The sequence below is a fragment of the Tachypleus tridentatus genome, chromosome 3 (genome assembly GCF_004210375.1).
Source record: "Tachypleus tridentatus isolate NWPU-2018 chromosome 3, ASM421037v1, whole genome shotgun sequence".
NCBI classification, from domain to species: Eukaryota; Metazoa; Arthropoda; class Merostomata; order Xiphosura; family Limulidae; genus Tachypleus; species Tachypleus tridentatus.
This window is the reverse complement of record NC_134827.1, coordinates 28,230,093-28,243,450: the sequence shown is the minus strand read 5'-3', so window position 1 is coordinate 28,243,450 and position 13,358 is coordinate 28,230,093.

Genomic DNA, 13,358 nt, shown 5'->3' with positions numbered 1-13,358 from the left:
TGACACTTGGAACTCAACTGACGCTTTATTTTTCTTTATCAGAACTATTTTACAGCAAATACATTTCTACTTGGTTAACAAGAACTAGTAAATCCAAAAGAAGGACACTGTATGTGGCAAAGTCCTCTATCATGGTATGGAAAGTTAACAGATGAAAGGCCACAAAAGTAGGACACTGTATGTGGCAAAGTCCTCTATCATGGTATGGAAAGTTAACAGATGTAAGGCCACAAAAGAAGGACACTGTATGTGGCAAAGTTCTCTATCATGATGTAGAAATATGATAGATGGCAGACCATCAAAGTAGGATATATGTGTCAGTCTTCTATAATGATATAGAAGAGTAACAAATGATAGACCATCAAATAGGATAATATGGGACAAAGTTCTGACAGTTCTCAATATTTCTTTGAGATAAGGACGAAACAAAAGAATCACAAAAAATGCTTTTATGGAACGAAGAAACAACTCAGATGAAGATAAGTAATCACAAAATGAAATTCTAATGTACTCCAGTCTCTTAACATCGAAGTACACACGTTTAGTGACGGAAATGAAACAATAATAAATCAATACAAACCGCTGAAAGACCAATAAAAGGCTGCTTTGTGTTGATGCTTAGGTTTAATACATGTCTTCATAATGATTTATTAGAAAATAGTAAAAAATTACACATAAATAAAGTGTAGCAAAGCTTTTTGAGATAGGATTTAAAGCATTAGGGAATGAAATCAAAGATAACTGTGTTATGTTAATGGTATCCCATGAAATACTTTGGATCAATAAACTGTGTTAACACTATTCATTGTGCTATGAAACTCACTTAAGCGAAAATGTGCATTAATTAAACGAAAGTTTATGAAAAGAAAATGTCGACATGCCCATCGTAGTTCTCATAAAACCTTGAAACGAATTTGAATATTAATTTGAAAAACAAACTTAGCACCACGATTAATAATTTCCAGTAAAGTTCGTGTCAGTATGGATGAATATTCTGTACGCCAGTAGTTATGGAACAGAGAATGCTTCAATGATAGAAGTTTAAGAATTATTTGTTTGCTTTTGAGCAAAGACATTTTGCACTATTCGCTTTGTCCACCACAGGTAATCGAATCCCGGATTTTAGCGTTGTAAGTCCGTAATGTTGTTGCTCTCCCGCCGAGATACAGTGAGGTTGAATACTGTAATTATTAGGTGATGTTACTGGCTACATAATGCTAACTAAGTAGGATCATCAGATATTCCTGGACATCGATAAGAATGAATTGGATGAGTTGCATGCTATAGTCACATACAACAACATGACATGTTATAGTCACAAACAACAACAACATGACATGTTATAGTCACAAACAACAACAATGTGGCATGTTATAGTCACAAACAACAGCAATATGGCATGTTATAGTCACAAACAACAACATAACATGCTATAATCACAAACAACAAAAATATGACATGTTATAGTCACAAACAACAACAATATGACATGTTATAATAATAAACAACAATACAACATAGTATAGTCACAAACAACAATATTATGATATGATATAGTCATAAACAACAAAAATATGGCATGCTATAGTCACAAACAACAATAATGTGGCATGTTATAGCCACGAAAAACAACAATATGGCATGTTATAGTCACAAACAAAAACAATATAACATGCTATAATAATAAACAACAATACGACATAGTATAGTGACAAACAACAACAATATGATATAATATAGTCATAAACAACAAAAATATGGCATGCTATAGTCACAAACAACAATAATGTGGCATGTTATAGTCACGAAAAACAACAGTATGACATGTTGTAGTCACAAACAACAACAGTATTAAATACTATAATCACAAACAACAACAGTATGACATGTTGTAGTCACAAACAACAACAATATTAAATACTATAATCACACACAACAACAGTATGACATGTTGTAGTCACAAACAACAACAATATTAAATACTATAATCACAAACAACAACAGTATGACATGCTGTCGTCACAGAAAGTAACAATATGACGTACTATTGTCAAAAACAACAACAATATTAAATACTATAATCACACACAACAACAGTATGACATGTTGTAGTCACAAACAACAACAGTATTAAATACTATAATCACAAACAACAACAGTATGACATGTTGTAGTCACAAACAACAACAATATTAAATACTATAATCAGAAACAACAACAGTATGACATGCTGTCGTCACAGAAAGTAACAATATGACGTACTATTGTCACAAACAACAACAGTATTAAATACTATAATCACAAACAACAACAGTATGACATGTTGTAGTCACAAACAACAACAGTATTAAATACTATAATCACAAACAACAACAGTATGACATGTTGTAGTCCCAAACAACAACAGTATTAAATACTATAATCACAAACAACAACAGTATGACATGTTGTAGTCACAAACAACAACAATATTAAATACTATAATCACAAACAACAACAGTATGACATGCTGTCGTCACAAACAACAACAACATTAAATACTATAATCACAAACAACAACAGTATGACATGCTGTCGTCACAGAAAGTAACAATATGACGTACTATTGTCATAAACAACAACAATATTAAATACTATAATCACACACAACAACAGTATGACATGTTGTAGTCACAAACAACAACAGTATTAAATACTATAATCACAAACAACAACAGTATGACATGTTGTAGTCACAAACAACAACAATATTAAATACTATAATCACAAACAACAACAGTATGACATGTTGTAGTCACAAACAACAACAATATTAAATACTATAATCAGAAACAACAACAGTATGACATGCTGTCGTCACAGAAAGTAACAATATGACGTACTATTGTCACAAACAACAACAGTATTAAATACTATAATCACACACAACAACAGTATGACATGTTGTAGTCACAAACAACAACAGTATTAAATACTATAATCACAAACAACAACAGTATGACATGTTGTAGTCCCAAACAACAACAGTATTAAATACTATAATCACAAACAACAACAGTATGACATGTTGTAGTCACAAACAACAACAATATTAAATACTATAATCACAAACAACAACAGTATGACATGCTGTCGTCACAAACAACAACAACATTAAATACTATAATCACAAACAACAACAGTATGACATGCTGTCGTCACAGAAAGTAACAATATGACGTACTATTGTCTAAACAACAACAATATTAAATACTATAATCACACACAACAACAGTATGACATGTTGTAGTCACAAACAACAACAGTATTAAATACTATAATCACAAACAACAACAGTATGACATGCTGTAGTCACAAACAACAACAATATTAAATACTATAATCACACAACAACAGTATGACATGTTGTAGTCACAAACAACAACAACATTAAATACTATAATCACAAACAACAACAGTATGACATGCTGTCGTCACAGAAAGTAACAATATGACGTACTATTGTCTAAACAACAACAATATTAAATACTATAATCACACACAACAACAGTATGACATGTTGTAGTCACAAACAACAACAGTATTAAATACTATAATCACAAACAACAACAGTATGACATGTTGTAGTCACAAACAACAACAATATTAAATACTATAATCACACACAACAACAGTATGACATGTTGTAGTCACAAACAACAACAATATTAAATACTATAATCAGAAACAACAACAGTATGACATGCTGTCGTCACAGAAAGTAACAATATGACGTACTATTGTCACAAACAACAACAGTATTAAATACTATAATCACACACAACAACAGTATGACATGTTGTAGTCACAAACAACAACAGTATTAAATACTATAATCACAAACAACAACAGTATGACATGTTGTAGTCACAAACAACAACAGTATTAAATACTATAATCACAAACAACAACAGTATGACATGTTGTAGTCACAAACAACAACAATATTAAATACTATAATCACAAACAACAACAGTATGACATGCTGTCGTCACAGAAAGTAACAATATGACGTGCTATTGTCACAAGCAACAACAATATTAAATACTATAATCACAAACAACAACAGTATGACATGCTGTCGTCACAGAAAGTAACAATATGACGTACTATTGTCATAAACAACAACAATATTAAATACTATAATCACACACAACAACAGTATGACACGTTGTAGTCACAAACAACAACAATATTAAATACTATAATCACAAACAACAACAGTATGACATGCTGTAGTCATAAACAACAACAATATTAAATACTATAATCACACACAACAACAGTATGACATGTTGTAGTCACAAAACAACAACAATATTAAATACTATAATCACAAACAACAACAGTATGACATGCTGTAGTCATAAACAACAACAATATTAAATACTATAATCACACACAACAACAGTATTAAATACTATAATCACACACAACAACAGTATGACATGTTGTAGTCACAAACAACAACAATATTAAATACTATAATCACAAACAACAACAGTATGACATGCTGTTGTCATAAACAACAACAATATTAAATACTATAATCACACACAACAACAGTATTAAATACTATAATCACAAACACCAACAGTATGACATGTTGTAGTCACAAACAACAACAATATTAAATACTATAATCACACACAACAACAGTATGACATGTTGTAGTCACAAAACAACAACAGTATTAAATACTATAATCACAAACAACAACAGTATGACATGTTGTAGTCACAAACAACAACAATATTAAATACTATAATCACACACAACAACACTATGACATGTTGTAGTCACAAACAACAACAGTATTAAATACTATAATCACAAACAACAACAGTATGACATGTTGTAGTCACAAACAACAACAATATTAAATACTATAATCACACACAACAACAGTATGACATGTTGTAGTCACAAACAACAACAGTATTAAATACTATAATCACAAACAACAACAGTATGACATGTTGTAGTCACAAACAACAACAATATTAAATACTATAATCACAAACAACAACAGTATGACATGCTGTCGTCACAGAAAGTAACAATATGACGTGCTATTGTCACAAGCAACAACAATATTAAATACTATAATCACAAACAACAATAGTATGACATGCTGTAGTCACAGAAAGTAACAATATGACGTGCTATTGTCACAAGCAACAACAATATTAAATACTATAATCACAAACAACAACAGTATGACATGCTTGTCGTCACAAAACAACAACAGTATTAAATACTATAATCACACACAACAACAGTATTAAATACTATAATCACAAACAACAACAGTATGACATGTTGTAGTCACAAACAACAACAATATTAAATACTATAATCACACACAACAACAGTATGACATGTTGTAGTCACAAACAACAACAATATTAAATACTATAATCACACACAACAACAGTATGACATGTTGTAGTCACAAACAACAACAGTATTAAATACTATAATCACACACAACAACAGTATGACATGTTGTAGTCACAAACAACAACAGTATTAAATACTATAATCACACACACAACAACAGTATGACATGCTGTAGTCAAATTAACAACAATATATAACATATAATATTACGACAATGCCCTTCAGTGAATAGTGAATAATATTTAAAAAAACATTCGTATTTGTTGTACTCGACAGTTTGTTGACACGTTCTGGGACAAGTAGTCAAGTTCATCTTAGCAATATCTGTTGTGGGACCAAAGGAGACTTGACAAACCTTTTCGATCATTCCGAACCTCGGAGAAACGGTTGTTTGTTTGCTGTGAGACCTATTTGTGGTCTGCCTATCCCAGGTATCAAAACCCGAATTTTAGAGTTTTCAACCCTTAGACCTACCTTTAAATAATTGGGGGTGAAACAAAGAAGATCTCTCTTCAGAAAGAGTCTCGAGTTAACTATATATTTCTGAGAAAACCCGAAAATATTGTAACTAGTATTCAGTGTAACAACAGTGTCATTTAAAAAGACGTTCAGAACTTTTGAATCAAAGGATGAAATCAACTTCAAACACCTTCATATTAATTTAAAGCAAAAGACCTTTAAGAAATGCAAGTTTATTTAAGGAAATGTTTTTGTTTAATTTAAATGTTCTTTCTCAGAGCGGTTAGAGTGCTTGAATTACAATCTGTGGATCGCGGGTTCGAATCCTGTAACTAAACATGTTTCCTCTTTCAGCTACGGGGTCATTGTAATGGGATGATCAGTCAAGCATTTTGCTGGTAAAAAATAGCACAAGAGTTGACGTTGGGTGTTGGTGATTAACTGCTTTTCTTGTAATCAACATTGTCAAGTTAGGAATGGATAGCGAAGATAGCCATCGAATAACTTTGCGCGTGGCTTCGGCATGGCCAAGCGTGTTAAGGCGTGCGACTGGTAATCTGAGGGTCGCGGGTTCGCATCCCCGTCGCGCCAAACATGCTCGCCCTCCCAGCCGTGGGGGCGTTATAATGTGACGGTAAATCCCACTATTCGTTGGGAAAAGAGTAGCCCAAGAGTTGGCGGTGGGTGGTGATGACTAGCTGCCTTCCCTCTAGTCTTACACTACTAAATTAGGAACGGCTAGCACAGATAGCCCTCGAGTAGCTTTGTTCGAAATTCAAAAACAAAATCCGGAGACATACCGCTGTACTGGCGGGGAGCTTTCTATTCTGCAATCGTTGAAGTTGTCAAGTAGAAAATGTTTACCAGAAGATTGATATATTTACAATCATTTTTCTTACTGCTTTTCTGTCATATTCAAACGTGAGATGTTGAAGTAGTCAAATAAACTTTTGTGTATTTCTTTAAACGTTTGTACTTCACGAGTCTTTCTAAAATATCCACATTTGTCCAGAAACCTTTCAAAGCCAAAACGTTTTATTTGTTGGTGCATAATTATTATGTTTGGACGTCTAGATTTCGGGTTGCTAAGCGACAGTGAATACTAAAGGACAAATGCTTACAACAACAGTAACAACAAACTAAAATAAAACAATGGTTTTTCAGAATATTATTATACATTTTCTATAAGATGAGTAGACTGCATAATGATGTGTAATTGTCATGCTTCCAATGTAATTTTGATATATTTTCTGATGAATTTAAAATACATATACGCATCCCAGTGGTTGTCTTGGGATATGAAAGAGTTTGACAGGTTTATTGTTAAAAATAAAATTACACGTTACATGTCGTTTACTTACAATATAGTTAAATACTGCAGAACAACAATAAATATTATGTTGTGATATAAACAAGGGATCAAACATTCCTTATATCATTAATACAATATCAATGAATTTTCATTGTCAGAATAACACAAATGTCACTCTATTTCCATGACATAAAATGGTGAAACGTGATTTGACTGTTCACATTATATGCTTTTTGATCGTTCAAAGTTTGTAGTTTTTACTCCTAACAACAATAAATGTCTCATATATATAAGGTGTGTTCTTTGTAAAACAGAACTTTATTCTGTAGAAGTCTGGTATTCTTGTGCTCATAATTAGGTTGCGAACGTTTTTGCAAGTTTCGGCTTTCCAGAAAATTAGGTAACTAACTATATTTAGAAAAAAGTCATGTAGCAGGAAAATCTTTGTAAGTACATTAAGAAGAAAGTCATGATGCAGGAAAATCTTGGTAAATATATTTAGAAGAAAGTCATGTAGCAGGAAAATATTGTTAAGTTTATTTAAAGGAAAGTCATGCAGCAGAAAATTCTTGGTAAGTATATTTAAAAGTCATGTAACAGGAAAATCTTTGTAAGTACATTAAGAAGAAAGTCATGATGCAGGAAAATCTTGGTAAATATATTTAGAAGAAAGTCATGTAGCAGGAAAATATTGTTAAGTTTATTTAAAGGAAAGTCATGCAGCAGAAAATTCTTGGTAAGTATATTTAAAAGTCATGTAACAGGAAAATCTTTGTAAGTACATTAAGAAGAAAGTCATGCAGCAGGAAATTCTTGGTAAGATTATTTAGAAGAAAGTCATGTAGCAGGAAAATATTGGTAAGTTTATTTAAAAGAAAGTCATGCAGCAGGAAATTCTTGGTAAGTTTATTTAGAAGAAAGTCATGTAACAGGAAAATCTTGGTAAGTATATTTAGAAGAAAGTCATGTAGCAGGAAACTCTTGGTAAGTATATTTAGAAGAAAGTTATATAGCAGGAAATTCTTGATAAGTTTATTTATAAGAAAGTCATGTAACAGGAAAATCTTGGTAAGTATATTTAGAAGAAAGTCATGTAGCAGGAAACTCTTGGTAAGTATATTTAGAAGAAAGTTATATAGCAGGAAATTCTTGATAAGTTTATTTATAAGAAAGGTATGTAGCAGGAAATTCTTGGTAAGTATATTTAGAAGATATTCATGTTTAGGAAAATGTTGGTAAGTATATTCAGAAGAAAGTCGTGTAGCAGGGAAATCTTGGTACGTTTATTTGGAGGAATGTCATGTATCAAGATATTCTTGGTAAGTTTATTTAGAAGAAAGTTATGTAGCAGGAAATTATTGGTATGTTTGTTTAGAAGAAAGGTATGTAACAGGAAATTCTTGGTAAGTATATTTAGAAGAAAGTCATGTAGCAGGAAAACCTTGGTAAGTTTATTTATAAGAAAGTCATGTAGCAGGAAAACCTTGGTAAGTTTATTTAGAAGAAAGTCATGTAGCAGGAAACTCTTGGTAAGTATATTTAGAAGAAAGTTATATAGCAGGAAATTCTTGATAAGTTTATTTATAAGAAAGGTATGTAGCAGGAAATTCTTGGTAAGTATATTTAGAAGATATTCATGTTTAGGAAAATGTTGGTAAGTATATTCAGAAGAAAGTCATGTAGCAGGAAATCTTGGTACGTTTATTTGGAGGAATGTCATGCATCAAGATATTCTTGGTAGTTTATTTAGAAGAAAGTTATGTAGCAGGAAATTCATTGGTATGTTTATTTAGAAGAAAGGTATGTAACAGGAAATTCTTGGTAAGTATATTTAGAAGAAAGTCATGTAGCAGGAAAACCTTGGTAAGTTTATTTATAAGAAAGTCATGTAGCAGGAAAACCTTGGTAAGTTTATTTAGAAGAAAGTCATGTAGCAGGAAACTCTTGGTAAGTATATTTAGAAGAAAGTTATATAGCAGGAAATTCTTGATAAGTTTATTTATAAGAAAGGTATGTAGCAGGAAATCTTGGTAAGTATATTTAGAAGATATCCATGTTTAGGAAAATGTTGGTAAGTATATCCAGAAGAAAGTCGTAGCAGGAAATCTTGGTAAGTTTATTTGAGGAATGTCATGTATCAAGATATTCTTGGTAAGTTTATTTAGAAGAAAGTTATGTAGCAGGAAATTATTGGTATGTTTGTTTAGAAGAAAGGTATGTAACAGGAAATTCTTGGTAAGTATATTTAGAAGAAAGTCATGTAGCAGGAAAACCTTGGTAAGTTTATTTATAAGAAAGTCATGTAGCAGGAAAACCTTGGTAAGTTTATTTATAAGAAAGTTATGTAGGAGGAAAATCTTGGTAAGTATATTTAGAAGCAAGTCATATAGGAGGAAATTCTTTGTAAGTATATTTAGAAAACAGTCATGCAGCAGAGAAATCTAGGTATGTTTATGTAGAAGAAAGCTATGTAGCAGGAAATTCTTGATAAGTATATTCAGAAGAAAGTCATGTTGCAGGAATATCTTTGAACGTTTATTTAGAATAAATGTATGTAGCAGAAAATTATTGGTAAGTTTATTTAGAGGAATGTCATGTATCAAGAAATTCTTGATAAGTATATTTAGGAGAAAGTCATGTTGCAGGAAAATCTTGGTAAGTTTATTTATAAGTTATTTAAGCCTCATATTTATCTATTTCAATATCATATGTATATATATTATTTCATAAATGAATTAAAGAATTATATAAATATTTCTTACATGTCCACTCTTTCTCCTCTGTCTTATATCTTGTAACACCTGCCTATTTAAGGCATTATTGTAAAAGCTACATGTTTTTTTTTTCAGTTTTTAACACTACTAACAAACATTTATACGATTGCTAGTCCTGTTTTGTATCAAATCGCACATATGAAATTATAGTTTAACATTGTTTAGAGTGGTAGAAACGATAGTTGTTTTGAATTTCGCTCAAACCTACTCAAGGGCTATCTGCGCTAGCAGCCCCTAATTTAGCAGTGCAAGACAAGATGGAAGGCAGGTAGTCATCATAACCCAATTAAACCTACATAAATTTCCCAGTTTCTCCGAGTTAAAGTGAGAGTTTCCAACAAGGAGATCTGGTATAAGATCAAACAGTGTGTATCCTTCCAAATACTCATCATGTCCTATATCAATTCATTGATCCTTTCTTGTTCCACTAAGTAACGTTTCGTAGTTTCGTGCAATCAACTCAACTTCAAAATTGGGCTGTAAGGGTCCAGCTGGAATCTGTTTTCTTTCCACGTTGATTGTCACGAAAATGATATTGTAACATTTGAAATTGTACGTATTTTTCTTTCAAGATCCGTTAAATACATCATTATGAACACACCCTATAAGAAGACGTAAATATTTGACCTAAAAAAACCATTATCAATAGATAATTGTAAGTTTCCCTGTAAAATTGAAAAAAAACAAAGATTTATGGATTATATATTTCAAAGGACATTTAGCTGTTCCTTTCTGAAATCCTTTATTGTGTAACAGAACAACTAATGAGCTTATATTGACTTTTATAGCATACGTAGAAACGTGTTGTAGCACAAAATGAGCTGCTCGGCATGGCCAAGTGTGTTAAGGCGTTCGACTCGTAATCCCACGGTCGCGGGTTCGAATTCCAGTCGCACCAAATATGCTCGCCCTTTTAGTCGTGGGGGTGTTATAATGTAATGGCCTTTCCCACTATTGATTGGTAAAAGAGTGTTCCAAGAGTCGGCGGTGGTTGGTGATGACTAGCTGCCTTCCCTCTAGTCTTACACAGCTAAATTAGGGACGGCTAGCACAGATAGCCCTCGAGTAGCTTTGTGCGAAATTCCAAAAAACAACGACGACAGTCAAGACACGAACGAATAAATAATACAATAGCACTTTATTAAAAATAATTCCATTTAGGTCTTGTATCACATGTATTCTGTTTCATATACTTCCATCCGTCCACATTTACAACAACAACAATATTCACGTTTGATAATTGTTCTGCAAATTCTTTCCAGCTATCAGGGCTAAAATCCGTTGGTTTTTGTAGCACGCCGTGGGTTAGGTCGATTATGTGATGTTTGACACTGTTGCAGTTGCTTTATCATCTAAGGGTGGTGTATAATTTTGTATGACTGACTTCATACTATTATCGATATAGCTTAATACTTTATGTGCAAGCCTTTCATAAACCTTAGGGACCAGCATATCCAAGTGGTTAAGGCTCTCAATTCGTAATCTGAGAGTCGCGGGTTCGAATCCCCGTAACACCCAACATCCTCGCCTTTTAAACTTGATCGTTCTAATCCTATAATTTTTCTAAATTTGTATGTTAAGCAATGTGTTCAGTGTCCTTGAATATTGATCACTTCGGACTGTCAAGCCTTATTTCTTTGAACTGTTGTGTTTTCATCAAACTCTGCAAAGTACTTACATTGCAAACTACATAGACTTGGTCAACTCGTAGCTAACCTTTGAATGAATCGCCATTGTTAAACTGTTTGTTGGCGACGTCAGTATCTCCAAGATGATGGTAAAAGAAAGTTGTACATTTAATTATGTGTTATCATAATAACTTTCATGTGAGTATCCCAGTTTGACATCAGATACAGTTCTATGAACTTATAATATAAACAACGTGCATACATTTGTATTGTGATTCGTGATAATGGCCAGACTGAAAGTTGTAGTATTTTAAACATTAGTCATCAGTAGGTCGTTCATTTATTATATTTAGTTGTAAGACGATTATTGGTTATAATATAAATGATTTATGAAAGAGTGAGATATGTGTTCTGTATTTTCATAAGGTTTTGTGTGTATTTGGAAGTGATCAATGGTTATTTAAAAAAATAGATGGATAGAGTAAGTCTATGAACAGTCATTTGAATAACAGTAATTAAATAAGTATATGTGTATGAAAGGTGGGCTACCTTTATAAAACGTGTAATTTATTTAGTTGTGTAAAATCAAATTAATGAAAGTGTTATTGTTTATTAATGACGTCAAATATTATGTAAAACCAAATAATACGTTTAAATTATTGGATGATATTGACTTAAACCTACAGACATGTATTGTGTGCATGGTAAAATGTATGTTGTGATCGTGTCACAGTAAGTAATATTTCATGTCATTAAAATATTTGGTTGATTAATTTTTAATTATTTTATTATCCTTTTTGGGAACAGGTTAATTATACTTGTATTAATTAACTAGTAATCTAGTATTGAAACTATTTAAACAATAAGTTTTAATTACTGTTTTGTTCGTTTTAGAATTAATTAATTAGAAATGCGTAAGTCGTAAGTGTCCTTTTTTCTGACATTTTCATTATGAATGAATTAGTGTTAAGCGTTCTGTTTAGGACAATTGAATTAATGATTAATTATCCACATAATGAGACATGTATTATATGAGTCATGGGCACCTAGAAGACAACACGTTTTGTACTTTATGTTAGTATTACCTAATCAACCATCACGGTCACTTGTTATTGCGACCTAGTAACGTATCTATAACTTTGTTGACAAACTAGGAACTATGATCTTGTCATATATGATGACATCACCGTTTTTCCAACTCTTCAACTTCCGTCTTCATGTTGTTATGACGTCATGTCAACATCCGCCTGTGAAGTGCTGGGCTTACCACTTGTTCCCTGCGCGTACTGACGAATCCTTTCTATAGTACAGTATCTCTCAAACTAATTGAAACATATGCATCAATGGAAGTCCTGATAAGGAAGCAAGACATTATCAGTGTATAACTTCAAGTAAGAATGAATGATGAATTTATTTAAGCATTCTTGGTTTTCTTTGATGTGATATCATTGGAACCCACGTGTATTGAAACCCTCGTGTATTCATATAATGAGGTATTTTATCATCAATATTTTTATGCAGGATTAATAGAAAAGAAAGACAAACCAGAATACTTCATCCATATGGCTAATTGTGAAGATTCATCAGATCTACAGAGCTACTGTGGCGAGCTGTTTCATCAGTCTCAAATGGCCTTGGTCAGTCAATTCGTATCGCTTAAGTCCATTCCACGAAAACTTATAAAGTCAATGTTCTTCTTGGCGTGTCTAATTGGCTTTACTTACCAGACGTCCAGCTTTTTGG